The sequence below is a fragment of the Gossypium raimondii genome, chromosome 6 (genome assembly GCF_025698545.1).
Source record: "Gossypium raimondii isolate GPD5lz chromosome 6, ASM2569854v1, whole genome shotgun sequence".
In the NCBI taxonomy this organism is placed as follows: Eukaryota; Viridiplantae; Streptophyta; class Magnoliopsida; order Malvales; family Malvaceae; genus Gossypium; species Gossypium raimondii.
Genome location: NC_068570.1, coordinates 7,712,940 through 7,723,705, shown reverse-complemented (window position 1 = coordinate 7,723,705; position 10,766 = coordinate 7,712,940).

Genomic DNA, 10,766 nt, shown 5'->3' with positions numbered 1-10,766 from the left:
GCCACCAAAGCAATGAGGTAGAGATCTTTACTTCTCAATTTTAAGAAAAATAACCTTTCAATGTTTGATTATCTGGTAGGGATCAAACACCTTTGCGATTCCTTGGTAAGGAGTAGTCAACAGGTGTCTTTGGAGGAGCAACACTCTGCTGTTCTAAATGGACTTCCACCGGAATACGATCATGTGGTTTGTAACAGCCCAATTTTTAGTAGTGTCGGAAACAGTGATTTGGGATCACTAAATCTGACAAGTAAGCTTGAAAATTTAATAAATTAACAATTATGGGTCAAGTGTGAATTTAGAAGAATTTTTGAATTAGTGAATTTTGTGATTTAAAAATAATTTAATAGGTAAATTGGGTCTAAAAGAAGGTATCAAAAGCCGAGCCATAAATATTTTTATAAATATTTATGGAGTGTCGTTGAGTTAGTATTAAAGTTTTGTTAGAAAATTTTAACGCTGGGATAGTCAATTAATTAAAAAGGACTAAATTGAAAATAGTGCAAAATTTGTTAAATTGTGATTAAATAGTTTAAGTGACTAATAAGGAGGGACTTAAGAAATTAGGCCCAAATTATATGGGCTGGACGGTTTGGGCAAGAAAATCAGCAAGAAAATAAGGAGAAACAAGGACAAAATTGGAAATTTTACAAATTAAACATATAAAACAAGGAGAAAATTGAAAAATCTAGAGATTTCATCATTTTTCTTCAGCCAAAACGCCCTAGGAGAGAGTTTTCAAGCTGTTTTTTTATAATTTTCATCATGTAAGTTCAATTTTTGCTTTTTCTTTGTAATTTTTCATGTTTTGTGACTTTTACAATTACGTCCAACTATTGAATTCATTTGTTTTTGATTCTATGAATCATTTTGAAAGTTACCATGAATGAGTACTGGAATTTTATGATGAATTATCATAGATTTGAAGCTTTAATTTCATTATATTATGATTTTATTAAGTGATTTTAGTAGAAAATGATTTTAGGACCTAATTGTGAAAAAACTAGGAATTGGGGTTTTGTACTGAAATTATGAATATAAAAGGCTGTAAAATAGCCTAAAATTATTAGATAAAGTTTTATTTGAGGAAAAATTAGTTCAATTAAAGTGTTAATTAAGTAGGGACTAAATTGTAAAACTATAAATTTTGGGGTAAAAGTGTAATTTCAAAAATTAAAGGGCATAAATTGGGAAGTGAATTAGTATTGAATTAGATGCTGATGAATGGAAAATTTTATATTATAGATCGAATCCGAAGATAAACGTGAAAAAGAGAAAATATCTAACTAGTCCTTGAATTTTTACAAATTCTACTGATTGTCCCAGGTAAGTTCATATGGCTAAATTTAACGAGTTGTTATGAAAATTTCATGAATGCTATGGTATGTTATTGTATATGAATGTTATTAAACTGAGATAATTGTGAAAATGTGAATGTTTGAATAAAAGTTCTAATTTAGTGGAACATTGGATTGAGTACTTTCATTCAGTGACTCATACGCATTGACGAAAAAGACCATGGTTGAACCATGGCAATATGTGATATGTGATTTCCGTATAAGACCATAGCTGGGCTATGGTATCGGTGTGATATGTGCTTCCGTGTAAGACCATGGCTGGGCTATGGCTTTGGTGTGTGATATGTGATTATGTGGAAGACCATAGTTATACTATGGCATTGTGAAATTGAAGTACTCAATTCCATAACTGTTTCCTAAATTGATTAAGAAAAGTAAGCGATAAATGGACCCAAGAAATTGAAATTGATTATTATTTGATATTGAGTTTAATTAAGTAAACATTGAGGTAAGTAATTTTATTGAATTGAATTTAGAAAATTGAATTGAATGAGAAATATGTGTTAGTATTGAATTATGTTATATGTGTTATTAAAAGTAAAATATATTGATACATGAAAATTTGTGCTAATGACTAAATTACAAAATATATAAAAGTGATATGTGAAATACATGATAAGGATTATTAGTGAATTATGGATGAATAATGAATTTAGAAATATACTACATGTATTAAAAATAATGAAGATATAAGTATACGGATTATCGGTGCAAGGATTAAATTGTAAAGTATATAGAAGCATTATGCGAAAAGTGTAAAAGTGATATATGTGCATAATATAATTTTCCCAAGTAGACGAGATTAAAACTACTAGAATATTAGTGGCATGCCATTAAGGAACCTTAGCGCGCTCTCTGATTATTAGCACATCAGTGCTCTCTAATTATTAGCACGTTAGTGCTCTCCGATTAGCACATTTGTGCTCTTCGATTAGCTCATTTGTGATCTCTGTATAGCACTTTAGTGCTATCTGTTCATTAGTGCATAATAATGCACCTTTGTATTTGTTTCATATATCCGGTGTGTTCTATAAAGTCTACTTTGGGCTAAGAATATGCAATAGTGAATTGAAAATAGAATGTAAAATATGTTGCAAATATATGGAATATATGAGTTATATACTCATGAAATGACTATGGAGTGGATATTGCAATTGTATAATGAAATGTGAAATAAATTATAAAAAGCTATTTATATAGCAAGCATGAGAATTGAGATATTTGTGAAACAAATGAAATATGATATGGTTATTGTAATAAACTCAAGTGTGACATGTCGAGAAAATAAGTTTATCAAAGTTGAATTTATATAATATATGTGCAAGTACGCTAACCAGTGTGGTTGCTTGATGCATAGGCAAGTGCCAAGCCATTGGCGGAATGGTAATATGATTATTTATATAATGCATTGAACTGGTAAGTATTTAAGTGAAAATATGCTAGTGCTCATGAAAAAGTGGTAAGGTTTAAATTATGCAATTTTTTTTATGAAATGACTTATCATGCGATCAATTCGGAAAAAAAAGGCTTTGGTTAAATGCACTAGCTTGTGGCCATGGTTGAATGATATGATTATGACTTGTGTGTTAGGCATATGGGATAAATGTGGAAAGTAAAGAAATTCAAACGAAAATAAAGAAATTTAGAAGAGTTAAAGTTATATATAAAATATTACTAAGCTTACATAAGCTTACTCCTGTGTGTTTAATGTTCTTTGTAGATTGATGTGAAATTGGTGGATCGGATCAACACATCAGGGCACACTATCCAGATTACTTTAGTAAATTTTATTGTGCATCTTAAGGTTTATATGGCATGTATAGGGTTTAATTGGAAGGAAGTGATGGCGTTATAAACTTAGTTATCAACATTTTTCACTAAGATAGTTTTGGATAGCAGCAGTAGTCCTACTTTGAAAATTCACCAAAAATTGTGGAAATCTAATTATAGGTTGAATAAAACATGAAATTAAATCTTATTTAGTTTAGTTTTACATAGAAGAAACGGTGTAAGAAAAATAATTTCATATTATGAGATATTTAAATTTTTATGAGACAGTGTCAAAGTGATTTTGGGATCTTTTATTCTGACTTTGGAAAATCATTAAGAATTGTATAAAAATAATTGTGGGTTAGAATTTATATATTTAAAATTCTTAATAAATCTATTTTCAATAGAAACAAACGGGAACATCATCCGAATCCCGTAAGAGGAGATAATTAATATTTAGTGAAGAAGGGTCGAAACTGTCAGACAACAGAACATGGATGACTTTAAAGAATAAACTGTACATATTGGCTAAACCATAAGTTTTGAAAATTTTATGGTAAGAAGACATGTGAGTCTAGTTTCATATAAATTTAGTGAATCTTAATTCGGAGTTCCGTAGCTCAAGATATAGATAATTTAATGACGATGACTTAAGTGGATAGTTTTGATATGATCATAAGTAAATAGTTAAATTATGTGTAATTATTCTGTAAACTCTAGTAACATTCTATAACCCTGTTTCGACGAAGAATGTGGGTTAGGGGTGTTACATGGTTTCTATTGTTACAACGAGCTGACTCACTTTTGATTTACAAAGGATCTCAATGGCACTTCTTGATGTGAAAGCTCATCAGTAACACCACTTGTCTTAGAGTACGATTTTGGAAAATCTTACGGTGAATAACAAGTCATCTAAGGCAGCTTCATCGGATCTTCCCACATACACCAGTCAACCACCGCCTCAGGCGTTTTGATATAGTTGTGGAGCTTTTCATGGTCGAGGACGTGGACGGTTTGGTTGTGGTACATGACCTCAATTCAAATATGCAGCAAGTTTGGGCACGTTGCTTGCTACTGCTACCATCGGTACGATTCTATGTATGATGAGGATAATGCTGAAAATGTTAACCCTAATTTGGGGTTAGGTCAATTGGGCTCTTCTTTTCGTAGGCCCATTTCCTAAAAAATCCCGAACCAGTCTCTGCTTATATGTGTCATGCTGAAAATAGGCTACCAGGTTCTCATCCAACTAGGCCGATCGCTGGGTCTTTTAATTGTCAAAATTCTAGGTCGTTTGTGTGTCATTAGTCTGGGATTCATACACGTTATCCAAATGGTGGGCATCATTCTTATTTTACCTATTATGTTTGTTCTGTTTCTGGCGTTTCTCCATGTTCTGCAAGTGTGCCGAACATGCATCCATCAGTTGTTGCATCAATGAATGCTACTCCATCAGTCGTCTCTGACTTAGCTTGGTATCCGGATAGTGGAGTGACAACACATTTGACTAATGACATAGCTAAGCTTACTGAATGTCTTGTGTACAACGGGTTAGGTAAGGTGGTTGTAGGGAATGGTCATTCCATACCTATTTCTCATATTGGTAAGACTATTTTATCTGATGGATATCGCTCCTTGCTACTTAAAGATTTACTCTATGTGCCTAATATTCACAAAAAAAAAACTTTTTCTGTTTCAAAATTTGCTAAGGACAATAATATGTATTTTGAGTTTTATCTCACTTCTTGCTTCATAAGGGATCTAGCAACCAGACGGATATTGCTTCAGGGCACTAAGGTAAATGGGTTTTATCAGTTTGCTTTGAGTGTTCCTGAGATGGCTTTGACTTTTGGAATTTCGGATGGTGATATGGTATGCAAAGATCTTGAGGTAGATTACAAAGTTAGACGGTGGCACCAGCGGCTTGGTCACCCTTTTTTTTTGTGCAGCAATTTTTGAATTCTTGCAATATTTTATTCTAAAAAAACAAGTCATTTGATTTGTGTATTGCTTGTGCTCTTGGAAAAAGTCATAAGTTGCCATTTGTGGATAGTAACAGTCTATTCGACCCTTCTTAAACTTATTGTTGCTGACTTATGGGGTCCAACTCCTTTTCATTCTTCTGGTTGACAATACTACATCTCTTTTATGGATGCATTTTCGCGACACATGTGGATTTATTTTTTTCGAAAAAATCTAATGCATTGAATGTTTTTTTATCATTCAAAACTTATGTTGAACTACAATTGGGAGTTAAGATCAAGCAGATTCAAACGAATGGTGGAGGAGAGTTTCAAAGCTTTGTTCCATATCTTAAGAAATAGGGTATAACACATCGTCTCTCTTATCCGCACACATCTGAGCAAAACAGTTTGGTGGAAAGACGACATTGGTAGATTGTTGAAATGGGTCTAGTGCTTCTTGCTCATGCCTCGTTACCTTTTAGTTATTAAACTGATGCATTTTTCTCTAGAGTCTATCTTATGAGTGTGCTTTCGACGAAAGTGTTAGGTAGCATGTCTCCAAGTGAAAGACTTACAGGTCAAAAACCTTACTACAAAGGGCTTCGAGTGTTTGGGTGTCTTTGTTATCCTTTTTTTAAGGCCATAAAATTTTCATAAGTTACAGTATTGATCCACGTCGTGCACATTTTTAGGGTATGCTCCTAATCACAAAGGTTATAAATGCTTGAATAAAGCTGGGCCTATGTACATTTCTCGGCATGTACAGTTTGATGAGGATGTTTTCCCTTTTGCCAAGTTCAAATCTTTTATTTGGAGTTCTCCTTTAGTATCAGATAGCTCAAGTATTGTTACTACACTCCCAGTCTTCGTGTTTCCTCCATCTATGAGTACTTCCTCGGTGATACATAATGATGTTACTTTTAACTCTTCGATGTTATCTCCTCAGCATTCCTCTACTTCTATTAGTGGTGTTGCTCCTATTGTGTATGTACTAGACTTGGTGATTGTTCAACATGATCCGATGGTGATTCCTTCGGGTTCTTCAGTGCCTTTGGATCAGCAAACATTCATTTATAGTAACCGTCATTGATAAGCCATAAAAATAGCATATTTTTAATCTCATTCTTGATGTGTTTTTGGATGATTTATTATGTAAATTAGTGAGTTTGTTGCTCCTAATCCTTTAAATTCATGTTTCTATACTTAGGAGAGCATTTGGGAGCGAAATGAGCGAAAAATGAGCCAAAATCAGACAAATAGAGCTGTTTTCAGGATCCACACGGCATGGGCATTTCCACAGGCATGTGGCCAGCCCGTGTCAATATCACACCCTGCTTCCCAAATACGCGAAAAAATCCAATTTTTAGGCATTTTGAGCATTCTAAAGTCTATAAATACATATTTAAAGAAGACCGAAGGGGGCGCTTAGAGAAGATTGAAGAAAATACTCGAAGAACACCATCGGAATCAAGATTAAAAATCTCTATTTAATTTCCTTCAAAGTTTTATTGAGTTTCTTTATGTCTTGTTGTCATCCTAACTTTGAGATGTTTTCATTCCAAATTATGAACTAAATTCCCTAGATACCTAGGGAAGATGAAACCTATGATGAATCTTATTATTTGATTTCTGATTTACATGATAAATACTTGATTCTTGTTCTCAATTATGTATGCTTATTTCGTGTTTTAATATTTTTGGGATATTAATTCATGTTTAATGTACTTATTTCAGTGGAGCAAAAGTTTCTATTTAAGAGTAGATCTAGCATAATTGAGTGAAGTTGCATGCAATCCTAGAAATAGGACGACATAAATCTACCGGATTAGAGTCAAATCTAATAGAGGAATCCATATATCGAGTTAATGCGATGATAGGGGTTTTAATTAGAAAGATATTTCAATTAATCAAACTAGAGTCAGTTGTTCTTACTCTCAAAAGAGATATTAACATAATTTAGGGATTTCTACAGATCAAGACACAAGTGAATAAATTGTTTAATTCAGATTCAAAATAATAGGTGAAGTCTAGGTGGATTCTTTCCTGGGTATTGTCTTTCTCATTGGTTGTCTTCGGTTGTTTTTCCCATTTCATTCTCTGTTGCGTTCGTAGTTAAATTAGATTAAAAACAATCACTTCAATTTATCGACTAAATAATAGAAAAACGGTAATTACTAGTACTTTTAGTCATCGTGGATACGATATTCCCTACTCACCATAGCTATACTATTGTTCGATAGGTGTGCTTGCCTTTGTCTTAATTATAGTTAGTTTAGTGACCATCAGTCATCCTATGATAACTCGAAGCAAAGTGGGTGTTTACAAGCCAAAAGCTTTCACTTCCACAGTAAATTCGATTGAGCCGAGTGACATTTATGAGGCCATGTCCATTTCGTCCTAGAAGAATGTTGTTATGATAAGTTATAGGTTCTAGTCAAGAATAATACCTTGGATTTAGTCTCTCCACCAGTTGATAGATCACTTGTGGGCTGCAAATGGTTATTCAAAATTAAGAACTCCAATGGGAGTATTGCCCGTAACAAAGTTTGTCTCGTTGCTCAAGGGTTTTTACAAGCTCCTGGGTTGAGACTTTCAGCCCAGTGGTCAAAGTTAATACCGCCATAACAATCTTTGCTTTATTCATGTCAAAAAAGTGGAAGTTGTGTCAAGTTGATGTGAACAATGCATTCTTGAACGGTGACTTGGTTGAAGTTATTTACATAAAACAACCTTTTGGGTTTGAGGTGTGTGGCGCTGATGGAAATCCACTTGCATGTCGGCTGAACAAAGCTTTGTATGGTCTTAAGTATGCATCGAAAGCATGGTTTGAGAAGTTATGATATTTTCTTGTTCAACAGTTGAAAATTCAATCTTCAAAAGCTAACCCATCATTGTTTTTCAAGTAGGCTGTATCAGGTTGTGTGTTTATGCTTGTGCATGTTGATGATATAATAGTAACTGGTGATGATTGTTCTGAACTTGAGAAGGTGATTTAGTGTCTTAATGAGAAGTTTTTGTTGAAGGACTTGGGCGAGTTAAGTTATTTTCTTAACCTTAAAATTCATCGTCATGATGAGTACATTCATGTATCTTAGCAAAAGTATGCTCGCGAACTATTGGAGCAGGCCAACATGGCAAATGCCAAGACGGTAAACACCCTAATGGTAAGTTCTCCTACTTTAACTGATGTGGCTGGTTTCCCAATTGGGAATGGTACTTTCTATAGAAAAATTGTGGGTAGTTTCCAGTATTTGTGCTTAACTAGGCCAAACATAGCATTTGCTATTAATAAAGTTAGCCAGTACATGCATCAACCTCATGATGGGCATTGGGCAGCTGTCAAACGGATTCTGAGGTATATCCGAGGAACAGTTACTCATGGATTGGTGTTTTAGCCTTCGAGTGTGTCCTTGATAGGTTTTTTCGATTCTGAGTGGGCTAGTTCGCTTAAGGATTGTCAGTCAACCTCAAGTTTTTGTTTGTATCTTGGGGATAATCTCATTGGTCGGGCTTCCAATAAGTAGAGTGTGGTGTCTTGGTCAACGTCTGAATCTGAATATATAACGTATTTTTATGTATTAATTATGTATTTATTCTGAGTATTATCCTGCTAATTTGAGCTATTTATGATCTTTTATCTCATAGGGACTAAATTTGAGGCAAAAGTAAAATTAAGGGCCAAAAGCGTGAATTTAGAGATAAAATGGACCAATGTGCGACACAAGGAAAAGTTGGTGTCAAAAGTGCAAGCATGGAGGACACAAGGGTTGAAATGCAAAAAGAAGAGATTTTATTATATTAAACTCTATTTTAATTATATTAGGATAATTAATATTGAGATAATTATTAAGGATTATTTTTAGGATTTTATTTTATCTTTATTTATCTTCAATTAAATGTATTTATCTTTTAGGAATTTAAGTAGGATTAGAATATCTCCCCTAGCACTATAAATAGGGGGTGAAGTGACTCAAAAGGGGATCCCATCCCATCTTTTTCCTGTAAACACTCTCTCCCCAAAAGTCTAGGTTTTTGTTCTTCTCATATTTCTTTTCAATAAAATCTTTATTTTTAATTAATTTATTTTCTTTTCTACCACAACCATAAGCCACTAAACCCATTTAGCTGAAGGTTGTCAAAAATCCCCAAAAGAGTTCATGAGGCTTAGAATCCGTACTTAGCCTCCTCGCTGAGTATTCATCGTTTCTCACTTTTCTGAGGTTGGCGCTTAGTCCATGTCCCTTAAGAAGTAAGCTTTTCAACGTATGCAAAGGCGGCCGCTTTGTATGTTTTGGGAATGTTGCACAGTCGGTTCGTTAGCTTACTGCATCAGAGGTTGGCGAGCCCAAGAGACAAAATGGCGTGGGATTCGCCATTGAGAAGCGTTGATCTAACATAAGACGATCCCACAGAAGTAATTGTTGGCTAGAGTCAGGTTCCACCAAATCGTAAGTCTAAATCATTGAAGCTGGTGGTCGTAGGCTTCCTCTTCCACTATAACTGGCTTATTCGGTTTGGGAAGGATCATCTAAAAGCCGAGGATTGAACCCAAGGCAGAACGAGACAACTGGAGGCTGGAATCTCCTATAAGAATCTCCTTTCTCTCAACTCTATTTTTAATTTCTCAAATTTTCGATTCAATATTCTTAAATTTGTTTTTATTTTATTTTTCGTTTTCAAATCCAAACATTTAATTCTATTATTTTTTTATTTTATTTTTTTCAGGCACGCAAGTTTTCTTGGGCAAGATTATGCCTAGGATTTCACGGAACAAGATATTTTGCAGGTCCAGTCCCTGAGGATTTGACCCTACTTCCCTTTTACTATTCTTTTTCATTATTTATTAGGGATAGGATATTTTTGGTGCTTTCAACGAATAAGGCAAAAGGAAGTTGAGTCCCTTTACGATTATTAGGAGCGATTTAAGAAGTTGTGTGCAAGCTGCCACAAAATGGTATTACGGAGCAATCTCTCCTCCAATACTTTTACGAAGGTTTGAAGCCCATTGAGATGAATATGGTAGACGCTGCTAGTGGAAGAGCATTGGTCAACATGTCTCCCCAACAAGCGAGAGATTTGATCTCCACGATGGCTGCAAATTCTCAACAGTTCCGAGCCAATAATGAACACCCTAGAAGGGTTCACCAGCTAAGTAATTCAACCTTAGAGGATAAAGTTGATAGACTTACTAATATGATGAACTCTCTTATTGCAGAAAAAACGAAAACAGCTAGGTTATGCGGAATATGTGCTACACCTGATCATGGAACTGATACATGTCCCAATTTGTATGATGATACCATGGCTCATCTGGATGCTGTGGGAAATTTCCCTGGGCTGCCACAAAGGCAATATGACCCCTACGCTAATACCTACAACCCAGGGTGGAGGGACCATCCTAACTTAAGTTATGGGGCCAATCCACGAAACAATCAACCATGAGAAAATCGATTTCCGCAACAGCCGCAAGGTTCAGGTAATTTTCTAGAAACCATGGTCAATAAGTTAGCAGCTAATTTTCTTGATTTTCAACAACAAACTCTTAATTTCCAAAAAGAGACGAAGGATTTCCAACAGAAAACTGAGGCATCCATCAGAGAGTTGACCACATCGATCGAGAAATTGACCTCTCAAGGGAAGCTGCAGTCACAAACAGAACCAAACCCTAGACAAA